The sequence below is a fragment of the Anomaloglossus baeobatrachus genome, unplaced genomic scaffold (genome assembly GCF_048569485.1).
Source record: "Anomaloglossus baeobatrachus isolate aAnoBae1 unplaced genomic scaffold, aAnoBae1.hap1 Scaffold_703, whole genome shotgun sequence".
In the NCBI taxonomy this organism is placed as follows: domain Eukaryota; kingdom Metazoa; phylum Chordata; class Amphibia; order Anura; family Aromobatidae; genus Anomaloglossus; species Anomaloglossus baeobatrachus.
Genome location: NW_027445078.1, coordinates 35,931 through 53,240, shown reverse-complemented (window position 1 = coordinate 53,240; position 17,310 = coordinate 35,931). Strand labels below are relative to the sequence as shown.

At 44.4% G+C, this 17,310-nt stretch overlaps 9 non-coding genes across 9 annotated transcripts; all 9 read right to left on the bottom strand.

The window, feature by feature from the left end:
- Nucleotides 1–436: 436 nt before the first annotated feature.
- Nucleotides 437–627, bottom strand: LOC142287002 (U2 spliceosomal RNA). Its single transcript, XR_012748031.1, has one exon. It is a non-coding gene; the product is annotated as a U2 spliceosomal RNA (small nuclear RNA).
- A 1,117-nt stretch (nucleotides 628–1,744) lies between these two features.
- Nucleotides 1,745–1,935, bottom strand: LOC142287001 (U2 spliceosomal RNA). The gene has a single exon (XR_012748030.1). It is a non-coding gene; the product is annotated as a U2 spliceosomal RNA (small nuclear RNA).
- A 1,117-nt stretch (nucleotides 1,936–3,052) lies between these two features.
- LOC142286972 (U2 spliceosomal RNA) lies at nucleotides 3,053–3,239 on the bottom strand. The gene has a single exon (XR_012748006.1). It is a non-coding gene; the product is annotated as a U2 spliceosomal RNA (small nuclear RNA).
- A 6,493-nt stretch (nucleotides 3,240–9,732) lies between these two features.
- Nucleotides 9,733–9,923, bottom strand: LOC142287000 (U2 spliceosomal RNA). Its single transcript, XR_012748029.1, has one exon. It is a non-coding gene; the product is annotated as a U2 spliceosomal RNA (small nuclear RNA).
- A 1,117-nt stretch (nucleotides 9,924–11,040) lies between these two features.
- Nucleotides 11,041–11,231, bottom strand: LOC142286999 (U2 spliceosomal RNA). The gene has a single exon (XR_012748028.1). It is a non-coding gene; the product is annotated as a U2 spliceosomal RNA (small nuclear RNA).
- A 1,117-nt stretch (nucleotides 11,232–12,348) lies between these two features.
- On the bottom strand, nucleotides 12,349–12,539 carry LOC142286998 (U2 spliceosomal RNA). Its single transcript, XR_012748027.1, has one exon. It is a non-coding gene; the product is annotated as a U2 spliceosomal RNA (small nuclear RNA).
- A 1,117-nt stretch (nucleotides 12,540–13,656) lies between these two features.
- Nucleotides 13,657–13,847, bottom strand: LOC142286996 (U2 spliceosomal RNA). The gene has a single exon (XR_012748025.1). It is a non-coding gene; the product is annotated as a U2 spliceosomal RNA (small nuclear RNA).
- A 1,117-nt stretch (nucleotides 13,848–14,964) lies between these two features.
- On the bottom strand, nucleotides 14,965–15,155 carry LOC142286965 (U2 spliceosomal RNA). Its single transcript, XR_012748000.1, has one exon. It is a non-coding gene; the product is annotated as a U2 spliceosomal RNA (small nuclear RNA).
- A 1,117-nt stretch (nucleotides 15,156–16,272) lies between these two features.
- LOC142286995 (U2 spliceosomal RNA) lies at nucleotides 16,273–16,463 on the bottom strand. The gene has a single exon (XR_012748024.1). It is a non-coding gene; the product is annotated as a U2 spliceosomal RNA (small nuclear RNA).
- Nucleotides 16,464–17,310: the final 847 nt, after the last annotated feature.

Below are 17,310 nucleotides of genomic sequence, written 5' to 3'. Positions count from 1 at the left end.
CAGAGGGCTTTTTACAGTTTGTCTATTCCCAATTAGCCGGTTTAGTATACTTAATGAAAGTACTAATTCTTTCATAGGCCGCCCATTCTTAGTATTTGACGTTCAGGTAACAACAGGTAACTTTATTTGGAGTGGAAGCAGAGAGATAACACCAGATGCCAATTGTAGATCCTCTCACACCTGTGGTCACTGCAGCATCTGACTCCACTTTGTCCAAAAGGGATCTATTCCATTCAATTACACATGATCTAGATTAGACTGACAACAAGATACTGCACGGGACATAGCAGAGTTGGTGAAGTTGAGTGGTGATGAGTTTGCTATTTGGATGAATAAAGCAAGTAAAAAGTGTGTTAGATAAAAATTCATTTCAATTCGCTAATCGGGCTAATATGAATCAGGTGAATCGAGTTCTGCTTTTGGAAACTGGGTTAAGAAGGGGTGCACCGTTCCTGGAGGTACTGCAATACCAGGTCAATGCGTGGAGTGGACAGAGCAAGCTCTTTTTCCATCTCCCTGTTCTAAAAATCCATTTAATATATGGTCCCCAGATAGGGGACGTATCAGATATTAAACTGATAAGAACAGATACTACACTTGATCTTAGCCAAAAGGCCGAGAAGCGATAACCAGAATTGGTTTGGGCCTCGAGTGGCACCCTGGCCTATGCCGGACACATCTTACGGAGAGAGAGCGAGAGGGAGACAAACCCACGCCTACACAAGACATTTTGTCACCCAAGCCAACCCTTGAAAAGGCTGCTTTGCAGAGCAAAAACAAGAAGAATGGTGCGTTTTGCAGCCGCCGCCCACTGCAATGAATCTGAATAACTCCTCCTTTAGGGCGCAAGCAACTCCCCTCCCCCTTGCAGTCTTTCCAATTCACGATACAAAAAGACGGACAGGACAGGTTGCCTGACTTTCCGTCACTGCCACCCTTTGCCATCCTTACCCGTAGAAAGCCCTTTCATCATCCCCAAACCCTAATCTTTTCCCTTTCCTTCCCAGCCCCCAAACCCTGCCCTCTGTACCTTTCTCACCACCCGCTTCCCTTCTCCTGTCATCCCCCTACCACCCGGGAAAAAAAGAGATTGCCCCCTCCTTCCACTAGCCCACCCTCCCACCCAAAGAACAACTTCTTCTGCGCAGCTTGTTTTCTAGGCAGCAGCGCTATTGTGATGTCATCGGGGGGCATTGTGACAAGCCGCCAGTGTTCCGTCTCTTCATGTTGTGCACTGTTCAAACCGAAAATACATCAACAGGCAGGCTACAGAAAAGCTTACTAACAAAGGTTAGAGAGGGGCTTTCTCAGAGGGCTTTTTACAGTTTGTCTATTCCCAATTAGCCGGTTTAGTATACTTAATGAAAGTACTAATTCTTTCATAGGCCGCCCATTCTTAGTATTTGACGTTCAGGTAACAACAGGTAACTTTATTTGGAGTGGAAGCAGAGAGATAACACCAGATGCCAATTGTAGATCCTCTCACACCTGTGGTCACTGCAGCATCTGACTCCACTTTGTCCAAAAGGGATCTATTCCATTCAATTACACATGATCTAGATTAGACTGACAACAAGATACTGCACGGGACATAGCAGAGTTGGTGAAGTTGAGTGGTGATGAGTTTGCTATTTGGATGAATAAAGCAAGTAAAAAGTGTGTTAGATAAAAATTCATTTCAATTCGCTAATCGGGCTAATATGAATCAGGTGAATCGAGTTCTGCTTTTGGAAACTGGGTTAAGAAGGGGTGCACCGTTCCTGGAGGTACTGCAATACCAGGTCAATGCGTGGAGTGGACAGAGCAAGCTCTTTTTCCATCTCCCTGTTCTAAAAATCCATTTAATATATGGTCCCCAGATAGGGGACGTATCAGATATTAAACTGATAAGAACAGATACTACACTTGATCTTAGCCAAAAGGCCGAGAAGCGATAACCAGAATTGGTTTGGGCCTCGAGTGGCACCCTGGCCTATGCCGGACACATCTTAGGGAGAGAGAGCGAGAGGGAGACAAACCCACGCCTACACAAGACATTTTGTCACCCAAGCCAACCCTTGAAAAGGCTGCTTTGCAGAGCAAAAACAAGAAGAATGGTGCGTTTTGCAGCCGCCGCCCACTGCAATGAATCTGAATAACTCCTCCTTTAGGGCGCAAGCAACTCCCCTCCCCCTTGCAGTCTTTCCAATTCACGATACAAAAAGACGGACAGGACAGGTTGCCTGACTTTCCGTCACTGCCACCCTTTGCCATCCTTACCCGTAGAAAGCCCTTTCATCATCCCCAAACCCTAATCTTTTCCCTTTCCTTCCCAGCCCCCAAACCCTGCCCTCTGTACCTTTCTCACCACCCGCTTCCCTTCTCCTGTCATCCCCCTACCACCCGGGAAAAAAAGAGATTGCCCCCTCCTTCCACTAGCCCACCCTCCCACCCAAAGAACAACTTCTTCTGCGCAGCTTGTTTTCTAGGCAGCAGCGCTATTGTGATGTCATCGGGGGGCATTGTGACAAGCCGCCAGTGTTCCGTCTCTTCATGTTGTGCACTGTTCAAACCGAAAATACATCAACAGGCAGGCTACAGAAAAGCTTACTAACAAAGGTTAGAGAGGGGCTTTCTCAGAGGGCTTTTTACAGTTTGTCTATTCCCAATTAGCCGGTTTAGTATACTTAATGAAAGTACTAATTCTTTCATAGGCCGCCCATTCTTAGTATTTGACGTTCAGGTAACAACAGGTAACTTTATTTGGAGTGGAAGCAGAGAGATAACACCAGATGCCAATTGTAGATCCTCTCACACCTGTGGTCACTGCAGCATCTGAGTCCACTTTGTCCAAAAGGGATCTATTCCATTCAATTACACATGATCTAGATTAGACTGACAACAAGATACTGCACGGGACATAGCAGAGTTGGTGAAGTTGAGTGGTGATGAGTTTGCTATTTGGATGAATAAAGCAAGTAAAAAGTGTGTTAGATAAAAATTCATTTCAATTCGCTAATCGGGCTAATATGAATCAGGTGAATCGAGTTCTGCTTTTGGAAACTGGGTTAAGAAGGGGTGCACCGTTCCTGGAGGTACTGCAATACCAGGTCAATGCGTGGAGTGGACAGAGCAAGCTCTTTTTCCATCTCCCTGTTCTAAAAATCCATTTAATATATGGTCCCCAGATAGGGGACGTATCAGATATTAAACTGATAAGAACAGATTTTTTTTTTTAACTTGGAAGTACCTAAAACAAGGTACACCCGTTTATTATTGGATATAAAAGTACATTACATTAAAAACATTCCATTTTACAACATTTTCTGTGATTACATCTGTATCTCAATTACAGAATATCAAAACATCATTTACATTTGTATTGCATATAGTAAGCAGTCTACATATTACAAGTCCTTTACACTACAGGGCTTCACTCCTATAAAGAACACTATCCACAATTCCTTTACACTCAACCTATAAATTATATACAAAAATTGTTCCTTTAAATTGCGGAGTTCCACTCCTTTACAAACCACTGTTTCGATAAAATGACATTCTTCTTCTTGTCCAGAATATAATACAGATACATATCACTAAAAGCCAAATCTATAACATCCTGCACAGATATAACATCATGCTTAAAAAGAAGGATGTTCCTGGCCTTCCACAGAGCTTCCTTGACTGTGCTGATTGTCTTCCATGCGATGATCTTCTTATTGACGGTGGGACATTCCACATACCCAAATAAAACAGACTCAAAAGTCAGATCTCTGATGTCCGTCATTTTTTGCAATAAAGGAAAAATTCGTGTCCATATTTGTCGTGCAAAAGAACAAGTCCATAAAATATGTAGTACCGTCTCATCTCCGAAGCATCTTTCCCTTGGACATCTGGCAGTAGTCACAAGTCCTCTTCTGTGTTGGAATGCTCTGCATGGAAGACAATCATGCACACAGCTCCAGGCCAGGTCCTTCTGGGAATTAAAAAGGTACGATGCATTAATATTTTGAAATATTTCAACACACTTAATTTCATTAAAATTCCCAATCTGTGTTATTGGCTGTTTATCCTTAAAACACTTTAAAATCTTCTTGCTGTCTTTTATATCCTCTACAATTTTCCCTTTCAAATCATAAGAATTAACAATAGTTTCCAAAATAACATAACTATCTGGCATATTAAAAGCGTACGGGGAACTTAAAACCGTTTGAAACCAACCAAGACGTCTCATAAAATAACCCGTATTAAAACGAATAAAATATGACCAGTAGTTAGATTTTGAAAGGGCATTAAAACACAAAACAAAAAACCTTATATAAACAAAAGCTCTAAAATCTGGAAAATCTTTGCCACCTTTTTCTTTAGGTTTAATTACCACTTCTCTTTTTAATTTCTCCATCTTAGAATTCCAAAAAAAAGTAAAACACGCTTTGATGATCTGGTTAAAAATTCGTGTGGGAGGAGGGAAGACAAGGCTCAAATACAACAACAGAGGAAGAATGACCATTTTTATAATCAGAACCTTCCCCTCCATCGTCAGCTTTCGTAGCCTCCACATACACAGCTTTTGATTCACCTTTTGTGCAATGACCTCCCAACTTTCTTTCCCTTTATTTGTCTCATTAAAAATCACCCCTAAAATCTTCACAGACTCACATTCAGGTACTGGAATATCATTTAGTGTCATATTCCCCACATTTAGAATACCACTTTTGTTTAAATTAACCTTAAAACCAGACCCACAACAAAAATATTCTACCTGTTTCAACGCTTTCCTAATAGACAGAGCATCTTTACAAATTACCACCACATCATCCATGTAACCCGTTACCTTAGCTTCCAAACCACCTCCCCCCGGCAACGGGATACCACGGATCTGTTTATCTCTCCTTAAAGCACAAAGTAACGGTTCAAGGGCACACACAAATAATAAAGGGGACAATGGGCAACCTTGTTTAACCCCAGAGTTTAAAACCACCTCCTTCGTTTTAAAACCATTAACTAAAATTTTACTTGTACAATTGTGATAAAATGCTTTAAGAGACAATAAAAATCCTTCAGGTATTCCCATGCGTGATAAAACCTTAAATAGGAACTGATGTGACACTCTGTCAAAGGCTTTCTCGAAGTCTAAGGACAGGACCGCCAACTGACTCCCCCTTGACTTTGTGTCATCAATCACATCTTTGATTAAATTTAAGTTTTCCCACACACTCCTTCCCGGTATACCGCACACTTGATTTATATGAATTATATTCTCTATCACTTTTTTCAATCTAGTTGCACATATTTTTGCCAGTATTTTGTAATCACAATTTAAAAGAGTGATAGGTCTCCAATTTTTTAGACTAGATTTGTCTCCTATTTTATGTATGAGGGAAACCTCACCCCTCCTCCATGAGGTGGGGAGAATTTTTGTTCTAAAAACCTCACTAAAAACAGAAAACAAATCCTCTTGTAAAATGTCATAAAAGGTGGAATAAAACTCTATAGGTATGCCATCGGGTCCCGGTACTTTACCAGCCTTAAAACTCCCCACCGCGTCTGATACCTCTTCCTCACTCAGGTCCTGTATTAAAAATTCTTGTGAAACAGGGTCAAGACTGATGGAAATATCATCTAAAATACTTTCTGTAAAACAATTATCAATACTTTTTGTGTTAAAAAGCTCAGAATAATACTCATACACTTTGGCTAAAATCCCCTCTATATTTTGTTCACCTTCCATAGAGTTGATAAAAACCCGCTTTTCCACCATACATTTAAAAAAATACCTCGAACAAGTTTCATTATTTTCAATATGTTTAACCTTAGCATGAAAAATAAGCTCTTTCCCTTTTTGTTCTAGTGTGTGGTGGATTTCATTTTTTAGGTCACTAATATCTTTCTCCACATCCATATCATTATTTCTTAATTTATATAAGGTTTGTAACCTGGTAGTAAGTTGGGTATAAAATTCTCTCTTTTCCTTTACCTTCTGTGCTCCTGCCTTAATAAAAAAATCTTTTATATTTTTTTTCATTTTTTCCCACCACCTGCTGATGGGAATACGAGGGTCTCTTATTCTCTTAAAATATAAATAGAAATTAGTAAAATCAGTTAAAATTTGAGGGTCTTCTAAAAGGGAGATATTTAACTTCCAAGAACCTTTCCCTTTTTTAAAAAGATCATCATGTTTTACATGAAAGGATAATAATTTATGGTCAGAAAATGCATTAGTTAGAAGCTCACATTTAAAAGGCAGCACGGACTTTGAGCAGAAAATAAAATCAATCCTGGAGCTACAGTTAACATTACTCCATGTTACCCAGTCCTGCAATGGTAAATCTCTATTACATTCCTTAAAAACATCGTTTAATCTAAAATCCAGCACAATGTTTCTAAGCATAAAAGAAGTTTTATCATAATTTCTGCTTGTTGCGCTGGAAAGTCTTTTCTCACCACCGAGAATGCAATTAAAATCACCTGCTAAGACCATCGGGGTAGAGTCATTAAGAAATAAGGGTAACATATCTAACATTTCAGCTCTTTCTTGCTTGTCTGCGGATCCATAAAAATTTAAAAATTGCCATTTGTAACCATCAATAACAGCTTGAACTAATAAAATTCTGCCAGGTAAAATCTCTTGAACAGAATCAATAAACGCATTCCCCCTAAAAAGAATGGCGACCCCTGCTGACTTGGACCCATTTGACCCCGACCACACTGAGGGTCCATACGTCCAATCTTTCTGATACTCATGGTAATTTAAACTGTGTGATATAGAACACTCTTGTAAAAAGAATACAGTTGCAGTCAGAGTAGTAAGAAAATCAAACAACGCCACTCTTTTTGCCTGTGTTTTAAGCCCTCTCACATTTAGAGACACACCCTTAACCCCTGCCATAAGAGAAAAGAAGAAGGATAATTAAATATTTCTAAACTCTTACCTCAGCTGGTTCAGACGTCTCCTTCAGAGTAGGATAGATCGTCGGAGATGACCGTTTGCAAGGAGTCCGTATCTGAGGACTCCCCATTGGTTAACGTCTCAGGCTGCACACCTCCCGGGACAGACTGAGTTCTCATACTAGTAATTTGCATCTGGTCAGCTGACCCGTCTCCCTGCTCCAGACACTCCATCCCATCTCCTTTAAGGGAATAGTCAGGGAGAGTCTCATCGAGCACACGCGCCTCGGGTGTAATCAGCACATTGACCGGGGTCTCCGGGATCACGGAGGCAGCCACCCCAGTCCCCATCTCCATTTCTGAAGAGGGTAGGGTAACTCCCTCCTGCTGACACGCCATTGGGTTCCCACCATCATCCGGAGGGTCCGGAGGGGGTACTACCTCAGGTTCCCTCTGAGACCCCTGCAACTTACGTCTCTTTGGTCCAGAAGTCTGGCATCTGGGAGTCATCCCGGGAGTACACGAAGACGAGGATTGGCCTTTGGCAGATACTTCTGGCCTCTCTACGGAGGCCGCCTCCGGCCTTCTGCCCTGCCGTTCCCTCCTTTCCTTCGCCATTTCATCCGACACGGGGACGCCTTCTGCAGCCTGAGTTTGTTTGCTTGGCTCATCTCCGTCTCTCTCTCCATCCTCCCTTCCCACAGGCCTGTCCGAACCAGCCGAGGGTTGGTCAGGGGCCGAGGGCTTCTCCACTCGTGATTTTCCCCAGACATTCCTGTAGGGACATTTGAAAAAAGAGTGAGTGTTTGACATACAATTAGTACATATGCTTCCTTTTGGACATTTATCAGTCTTATGATCTTTACCTCCACAAGAAACACAAGTCACATCACAATCAGAATGTCCATATTTTTTACATTTACGACAAAAGGGAGGCATACCATTAAAAAAAAGGTCGCCATTCGTATTACCTATTTTAAAACGGGCTGGAGGTAAACGTATACCTCCTGCTACCGTAGGGTCCTTAATACAAGTGACAACATACCTCCATTTACTACTCCATATGCCACATTCATTCATTACCTTCCCTTGACACACCACCTTGGAAAAAAAATTATTAAGGAATGAAGTAATCTCAGTCTCAGTCACATAAGGAGAGTAAATTTTAACAATAAGAATCTTTACATCGTCAATTTTGTGTTCTACAATAGTTATACCTTTAAGGGATGGTTTCTTTTGGAAAATCACATCCGGATCCTTAGTTTTAGTACAGAAATCTCGGTGGATACCCTCTCCTGTAAAGGTAATATCGAACACACCTCGTCGAGGGTAGTCCTGGATGGCCAAGATTTCCTGTTTACGCACTGAGAAGGTGCGTTCAAGCACCTCTCCCACGACATATCTTAGGCCACGACCATCACTCCCTCCTTTATCGAAGTATACCCGTACCGTATGCTTTAGGCGAGCATAGGTGGGAATATCGCCAGGATCCGCATCCATGGCAACGGGGGATTTTCCGCAACAAAATACTCACTGGAAAATCCAAAGATAATCCAGCTGAGCGATCGCAACTCGTTGTCTGGGGACTAAGCCCACCTCCCAAAAGCAGCAGAGGATTGGATCCCACTACAAGAGTGGGACCCGCACCTAAGGCCAAAAGGCGGGGTACCCCAGACACCTAATGTGCTACAACCAGATGCTAGCAGGATTACCAACACCAGATCGCAGCCAAAAGGCCGAGAAGCGATAACCAGAATTGGTTTGGGCCTCGAGTGGCACCCTGGCCTATGCCGGACACATCTTAGGGAGAGAGAGCGAGAGGGAGACAAACCCACGCCTACACAAGACATTTTGTCACCCAAGCCAACCCTTGAAAAGGCTGCTTTGCAGAGCAAAAACAAGAAGAATGGTGCGTTTTGCAGCCGCCGCCCACTGCAATGAATCTGAATAACTCCTCCTTTAGGGCGCAAGCAACTCCCCTCCCCCTTGCAGTCTTTCCAATTCACGATACAAAAAGACGGACAGGACAGGTTGCCTGACTTTCCGTCACTGCCACCCTTTGCCATCCTTACCCGTAGAAAGCCCTTTCATCATCCCCAAACCCTAATCTTTTCCCTTTCCTTCCCAGCCCCCAAACCCTGCCCTCTGTACCTTTCTCACCACCCGCTTCCCTTCTCCTGTCATCCCCCTACCACCCGGGAAAAAAAGAGATTGCCCCCTCCTTCCACTAGCCCACCCTCCCACCCAAAGAACAACTTCTTCTGCGCAGCTTGTTTTCTAGGCAGCAGCGCTATTGTGATGTCATCGGGGGGCATTGTGACAAGCCGCCAGTGTTCCGTCTCTTCATGTTGTGCACTGTTCAAACCGAAAATACATCAACAGGCAGGCTACAGAAAAGCTTACTAACAAAGGTTAGAGAGGGGCTTTCTCAGAGGGCTTTTTACAGTTTGTCTATTCCCAATTAGCCGGTTTAGTATACTTAATGAAAGTACTAATTCTTTCATAGGCCGCCCATTCTTAGTATTTGACGTTCAGGTAAAAACAGGTAACTTTATTTGGAGTGGAAGCAGAGAGATAACACCAGATGCCAATTGTAGATCCTCTCACACCTGTGGTCACTGCAGCATCTGACTCCACTTTGTCCAAAAGGGATCTATTCCATTCAATTACACATGATCTAGATTAGACTGACAACAAGATACTGCACGGGACATAGCAGAGTTGGTGAAGTTGAGTGGTGATGAGTTTGCTATTTGGATGAATAAAGCAAGTAAAAAGTGTGTTAGATAAAAATTCATTTCAATTCGCTAATCGGGCTAATATGAATCAGGTGAATCGAGTTCTGCTTTTGGAAACTGGGTTAAGAAGGGGTGCACCGTTCCTGGAGGTACTGCAATACCAGGTCAATGCGTGGAGTGGACAGAGCAAGCTCTTTTTCCATCTCCCTGTTCTAAAAATCCATTTAATATATGGTCCCCAGATAGGGGACGTATCAGATATTAAACTGATAAGAACAGATACTACACTTGATCTTAGCCAAAAGGCCGAGAAGCGATAACCAGAATTGGTTTGGGCCTCGAGTGGCACCCTGGCCTATGCCGGACACATCTTAGGGAGAGAGAGCGAGAGGGAGACAAACCCACGCCTACACAAGACATTTTGTCACCCAAGCCAACCCTTGAAAAGGCTGCTTTGCAGAGCAAAAACAAGAAGAATGGTGCGTTTTGCAGCCGCCGCCCACTGCAATGAATCTGAATAACTCCTCCTTTAGGGCGCAAGCAACTCCCCTCCCCCTTGCAGTCTTTCCAATTCACGATACAAAAAGACGGACAGGACAGGTTGCCTGACTTTCCGTCACTGCCACCCTTTGCCATCCTTACCCGTAGAAAGCCCTTTCATCATCCCCAAACCCTAATCTTTTCCCTTTCCTTCCCAGCCCCCAAACCCTGCCCTCTGTACCTTTCTCACCACCCGCTTCCCTTCTCCTGTCATCCCCCTACCACCCGGGAAAAAAAGAGATTGCCCCCTCCTTCCACTAGCCCACCCTCCCACCCAAAGAACAACTTCTTCTGCGCAGCTTGTTTTCTAGGCAGCAGCGCTATTGTGATGTCATCGGGGGGCATTGTGACAAGCCGCCAGTGTTCCGTCTCTTCATGTTGTGCACTGTTCAAACCGAAAATACATCAACAGGCAGGCTACAGAAAAGCTTACTAACAAAGGTTAGAGAGGGGCTTTCTCAGAGGGCTTTTTACAGTTTGTCTATTCCCAATTAGCCGGTTTAGTATACTTAATGAAAGTACTAATTCTTTCATAGGCCGCCCATTCTTAGTATTTGACGTTCAGGTAACAACAGGTAACTTTATTTGGAGTGGAAGCAGAGAGATAACACCAGATGCCAATTGTAGATCCTCTCACACCTGTGGTCACTGCAGCATCTGACTCCACTTTGTCCAAAAGGGATCTATTCCATTCAATTACACATGATCTAGATTAGACTGACAACAAGATACTGCACGGGACATAGCAGAGTTGGTGAAGTTGAGTGGTGATGAGTTTGCTATTTGGATGAATAAAGCAAGTAAAAAGTGTGTTAGATAAAAATTCATTTCAATTCGCTAATCGGGCTAATATGAATCAGGTGAATCGAGTTCTGCTTTTGGAAACTGGGTTAAGAAGGGGTGCACCGTTCCTGGAGGTACTGCAATACCAGGTCAATGCGTGGAGTGGACAGAGCAAGCTCTTTTTCCATCTCCCTGTTCTAAAAATCCATTTAATATATGGTCCCCAGATAGGGGACGTATCAGATATTAAACTGATAAGAACAGATACTACACTTGATCTTAGCCAAAAGGCCGAGAAGCGATAACCAGAATTGGTTTGGGCCTCGAGTGGCACCCTGGCCTATGCCGGACACATCTTAGGGAGAGAGAGCGAGAGGGAGACAAACCCACGCCTACACAAGACATTTTGTCACCCAAGCCAACCCTTGAAAAGGCTGCTTTGCAGAGCAAAAACAAGAAGAATGGTGCGTTTTGCAGCCGCCGCCCACTGCAATGAATCTGAATAACTCCTCCTTTAGGGCGCAAGCAACTCCCCTCCCCCTTGCAGTCTTTCCAATTCACGATACAAAAAGACGGACAGGAAAGGTTGCCTGACTTTCCGTCACTGCCACCCTTTGCCATCCTTACCCGTAGAAAGCCCTTTCATCATCCCCAAACCCTAATCTTTTCCCTTTCCTTCCCAGCCCCCAAACCCTGCCCTCTGTACCTTTCTCACCACCCGCTTCCCTTCTCCTGTCATCCCCCTACCACCCGGGAAAAAAAGAGATTGCCCCCTCCTTCCACTAGCCCACCCTCCCACCCAAAGAACAACTTCTTCTGCGCAGCTTGTTTTCTAGGCAGCAGCGCTATTGTGATGTCATCGGGGGGCATTGTGACAAGCCGCCAGTGTTCCGTCTCTTCATGTTGTGCACTGTTCAAACCGAAAATACATCAACAGGCAGGCTACAGAAAAGCTTACTAACAAAGGTTAGAGAGGGGCTTTCTCAGAGGGCTTTTTACAGTTTGTCTATTCCCAATTAGCCGGTTTAGTATACTTAATGAAAGTACTAATTCTTTCATAGGCCGCCCATTCTTAGTATTTGACGTTCAGGTAACAACAGGTAACTTTATTTGGAGTGGAAGCAGAGAGATAACACCAGATGCCAATTGTAGATCCTCTCACACCTGTGGTCACTGCAGCATCTGACTCCACTTTGTCCAAAAGGGATCTATTCCATTCAATTACACATGATCTAGATTAGACTGACAACAAGATACTGCACGGGACATAGCAGAGTTGGTGAAGTTGAGTGGTGATGAGTTTGCTATTTGGATGAATAAAGCAAGTAAAAAGTGTGTTAGATAAAAATTCATTTCAATTCGCTAATCGGGCTAATATGAATCAGGTGAATCGAGTTCTGCTTTTGGAAACTGGGTTAAGAAGGGGTGCACCGTTCCTGGAGGTACTGCAATACCAGGTCAATGCGTGGAGTGGACAGAGCAAGCTCTTTTTCCATCTCCCTGTTCTAAAAATCCATTTAATATATGGTCCCCAGATAGGGGACGTATCAGATATTAAACTGATAAGAACAGATACTACACTTGATCTTAGCCAAAAGGCCGAGAAGCGATAACCAGAATTGGTTTGGGCCTCGAGTGGCACCCTGGCCTATGCCGGACACATATTAGGGAGAGAGAGCGAGAGGGAGACAAACCCACGCCTACACAAGACATTTTGTCACCCAAGCCAACCCTTGAAAAGGCTGCTTTGCAGAGCAAAAACAAGAAGAATGGTGCGTTTTGCAGCCGCCGCCCACTGCAATGAATCTGAATAACTCCTCCTTTAGGGCGCAAGCAACTCCCCTCCCCCTTGCAGTCTTTCCAATTCACGATACAAAAAGACGGACAGGACAGGTTGCCTGACTTTCCGTCACTGCCACCCTTTGCCATCCTTACCCGTAGAAAGCCCTTTCATCATCCCCAAACCCTAATCTTTTCCCTTTCCTTCCCAGCCCCCAAACCCTGCCCTCTGTACCTTTCTCACCACCCGCTTCCCTTCTCCTGTCATCCCCCTACCACCCGGGAAAAAAAGAGATTGCCCCCTCCTTCCACTAGCCCACCCTCCCACCCAAAGAACAACTTCTTCTGCGCAGCTTGTTTTCTAGGCAGCAGCGCTATTGTGATGTCATCGGGGGACATTGTGACAAGCCGCCAGTGTTCCGTCTCTTCATGTTGTGCACTGTTCAAACCGAAAATACATCAACAGGCAGGCTACAGAAAAGCTTACTAACAAAGGTTAGAGAGGGGCTTTCTCAGAGGGCTTTTTACAGTTTGTCTATTCCCAATTAGCCGGTTTAGTATACTTAATGAAAGTACTAATTCTTTCATAGGCCGCCCATTCTTAGTATTTGACGTTCAGGTAACAACAGGTAACTTTATTTGGAGTGGAAGCAGAGAGATAACACCAGATGCCAATTGTAGATCCTCTCACACCTGTGGTCACTGCAGCATCTGACTCCACTTTGTCCAAAAGGGATCTATTCCATTCAATTACACATGATCTAGATTAGACTGACAACAAGATACTGCACGGGACATAGCAGAGTTGGTGAAGTTGAGTGGTGATGAGTTTGCTATTTGGATGAATAAAGCAAGTAAAAAGTGTGTTAGATAAAAATTCATTTCAATTCGCTAATCGGGCTAATATGAATCAGGTGAATCGAGTTCTGCTTTTGGAAACTGGGTTAAGAAGGGGTGCACCGTTCCTGGAGGTACTGCAATACCAGGTCAATGCGTGGAGTGGACAGAGCAAGCTCTTTTTCCATCTCCCTGTTCTAAAAATCCATTTAATATATGGTCCCCAGATAGGGGACGTATCAGATATTAAACTGATAAGAACAGATACTACACTTGATCTTAGCCAAAAGGCCGAGAAGCGATAACCAGAATTGGTTTGGGCCTCGAGTGGCACCCTGGCCTATGCCGGACACATCTTAGGGAGAGAGAGCGAGAGGGAGACAAACCCACGCCTACACAAGACATTTTGTCACCCAAGCCAACCCTTGAAAAGGCTGCTTTGCAGAGCAAAAACAAGAAGAATGGTGCGTTTTGCAGCCGCCGCCCACTGCAATGAATCTGAATAACTCCTCCTTTAGGGCGCAAGCAACTCCCCTCCCCCTTGCAGTCTTTCCAATTCACGATACAAAAAGACGGACAGGACAGGTTGCCTGACTTTCCGTCACTGCCACCCTTTGCCATCCTTACCCGTAGAAAGCCCTTTCATCATCCCCAAACCCTAATCTTTTCCCTTTCCTTCCCAGCCCCCAAACCCTGCCCTCTGTACCTTTCTCACCACCCGCTTCCCTTCTCCTGTCATCCCCCTACCACCCGGGAAAAAAAGAGATTGCCCCCTCCTTCCACTAGCCCACCCTCCCACCCAAAGAACAACTTCTTCTGCGCAGCTTGTTTTCTAGGCAGCAGCGCTATTGTGATGTCATCGGGGGGCATTGTGACAAGCCGCCAGTGTTCCGTCTCTTCATGTTGTGCACTGTTCAAACCGAAAATACATCAACAGGCAGGCTACAGAAAAGCTTACTAACAAAGGTTAGAGAGGGGCTTTCTCAGAGGGCTTTTTACAGTTTGTCTATTCCCAATTAGCCGGTTTAGTATACTTAATGAAAGTACTAATTCTTTCATAGGCCGCCCATTCTTAGTATTTGACGTTCAGGTAACAACAGGTAACTTTATTTGGAGTGGAAGCAGAGAGATAACACCAGATGCCAATTGTAGATCCTCTCACACCTGTGGTCACTGCAGCATCTGACTCCACTTTGTCCAAAAGGGATCTATTCCATTCAATTACACATGATCTAGATTAGACTGACAACAAGATACTGCACGGGACATAGCAGAGTTGGTGAAGTTGAGTGGTGATGAGTTTGCTATTTGGATGAATAAAGCAAGTAAAAAGTGTGTTAGATAAAAATTCATTTCAATTCGCTAATCGGGCTAATATGAATCAGGTGAATCGAGTTCTGCTTTTGGAAACTGGGTTAAGAAGGGGTGCACCGTTCCTGGAGGTACTGGAATACCAGGTCAATGCGTGGAGTGGACAGAGCAAGCTCTTTTTCCATCTCCCTGTTCTAAAAATCCATTTAATATATGGTCCCCAGATAGGGGACGTATCAGATATTAAACTGATAAGAACAGATACTACACTTGATCTTAGCCAAAAGGCCGAGAAGCGATAACCAGAATTGGTTTGGGCCTCGAGTGGCACCCTGGCCTATGCCGGACACATCTTAGGGAGAGAGAGCGAGAGGGAGACAAACCCACGCCTACACAAGACATTTTGTCACCCAAGCCAACCCTTGAAAAGGCTGCTTTGCAGAGCAAAAACAAGAAGAATGGTGCGTTTTGCAGCCGCCGCCCACTGCAATGAATCTGAATAACTCCTCCTTTAGGGCGCAAGCAACTCCCCTCCCCCTTGCAGTCTTTCCAATTCACGATACAAAAAGACGGACAGGACAGGTTGCCTGACTTTCCGTCACTGCCACCCTTTGCCATCCTTACCCGTAGAAAGCCCTTTCATCATCCCCAAACCCTAATCTTTTCCCTTTCCTTCCCAGCCCCCAAACCCTGCCCTCTGTACCTTTCTCACCACCCGCTTCCCTTCTCCTGTCATCCCCCTACCACCCGGGAAAAAAAGAGATTGCCCCCTCCTTCCACTAGCCCACCCTCCCACCCAAAGAACAACTTCTTCTGCGCAGCTTGTTTTCTAGGCAGCAGCGCTATTGTGATGTCATCGGGGGGCATTGTGACAAGCCGCCAGTGTTCCGTCTCTTCATGTTGTGCACTGTTCAAACCGAAAAAACATCAACAGGCAGGCTACAGAAAAGCTTACTAACAAAGGTTAGAGAGGGGCTTTCTCAGAGGGCTTTTTACAGTTTGTCTATTCCCAATTAGCCGGTTTAGTATACTTAATGAAAGTACTAATTCTTTCATAGGCCGCCCATTCTTAGTATTTGACGTTCAGGTAACAACAGGTAACTTTATTTGGAGTGGAAGCAGAGAGATAACACCAGATGCCAATTGTAGATCCTCTCACACCTGTGGTCACTGCAGCATCTGACTCCACTTTGTCCAAAAGGGATCTATTCCATTCAATTACACATGATCTAGATTAGACTGACAACAAGATACTGCACGGGACATAGCAGAGTTGGTGAAGTTGAGTGGTGATGAGTTTGCTATTTGGATGAATAAAGCAAGTAAAAAGTGTGTTAGATAAAAATTCATTTCAATTCGCTAATCGGGCTAATATGAATCAGGTGAATCGAGTTCTGCTTTTGGAAACTGGGTTAAGAAGGGGTGCACCGTTCCTGGAGGTACTGCAATACCAGGTCAATGCGTGGAGTGGACAGAGCAAGCTCTTTTTCCATCTCCCTGTTCTAAAAATCCATTTAATATATGGTCCCCAGATAGGGGACGTATCAGATATTAAACTGATAAGAACAGATACTACACTTGATCTTAGCCAAAAGGCCGAGAAGCGATAACCAGAATTGGTTTGGGCCTCGAGTGGCACCCTGGCCTATGCCGGACACATCTTAGGGAGAGAGAGCGAGAGGGAGACAAACCCACGCCTACACAAGACATTTTGTCACCCAAGCCAACCCTTGAAAAGGCTGCTTTGCAGAGCAAAAACAAGAAGAATGGTGCGTTTTGCAGCCGCCGCCCACTGCAATGAATCTGAATAACTCCTCCTTTAGGGCGCAAGCAACTCCCCTCCCCCTTGCAGTCTTTCCAATTCACGATACAAAAAGACGGACAGGACAGGTTGCCTGACTTTCCGTCACTGCCACCCTTTGCCATCCTTACCCGTAGAAAGCCCTTTCATCATCCCCAAACCCTAATCTTTTCCCTTTCCTTCCCAGCCCCCAAACCCTGCCCTCTGTACCTTTCTCACCACCCGCTTCCCTTCTCCTGTCATCCCCCTACCACCCGGGAAAAAAAGAGATTGCCCCCTCCTTCCACTAGCCCACCCTCCCACCCAAAGAACAACTTCTTCTGCGCAGCTTGTTTTCTAGGCAGCAGCGCTATTGTGATGTCATCGGGGGGCATTGTGACAAGCCGCCAGTGTTCCGTCTCTTCATGTTGTGCACTGTTCAAACCGAAAATACATCAACAGGCAGGCTACAGAAAAGCTTACTAACAAAGGTTAGAGAGGGGCTTTCTCAGAGGGCTTTTTACAGTTTGTCTATTCCCAATTAGCCGGTTTAGTATACTTAATGAAAGTACTAATTCTTTCATAGGCCGCCCATTCTTAGTATTTGACGTTCAGGTAACAACAGGTAACTTTATTTGGAGTGGAAGCAGAGAGATAACACCAGATGCCAATTGT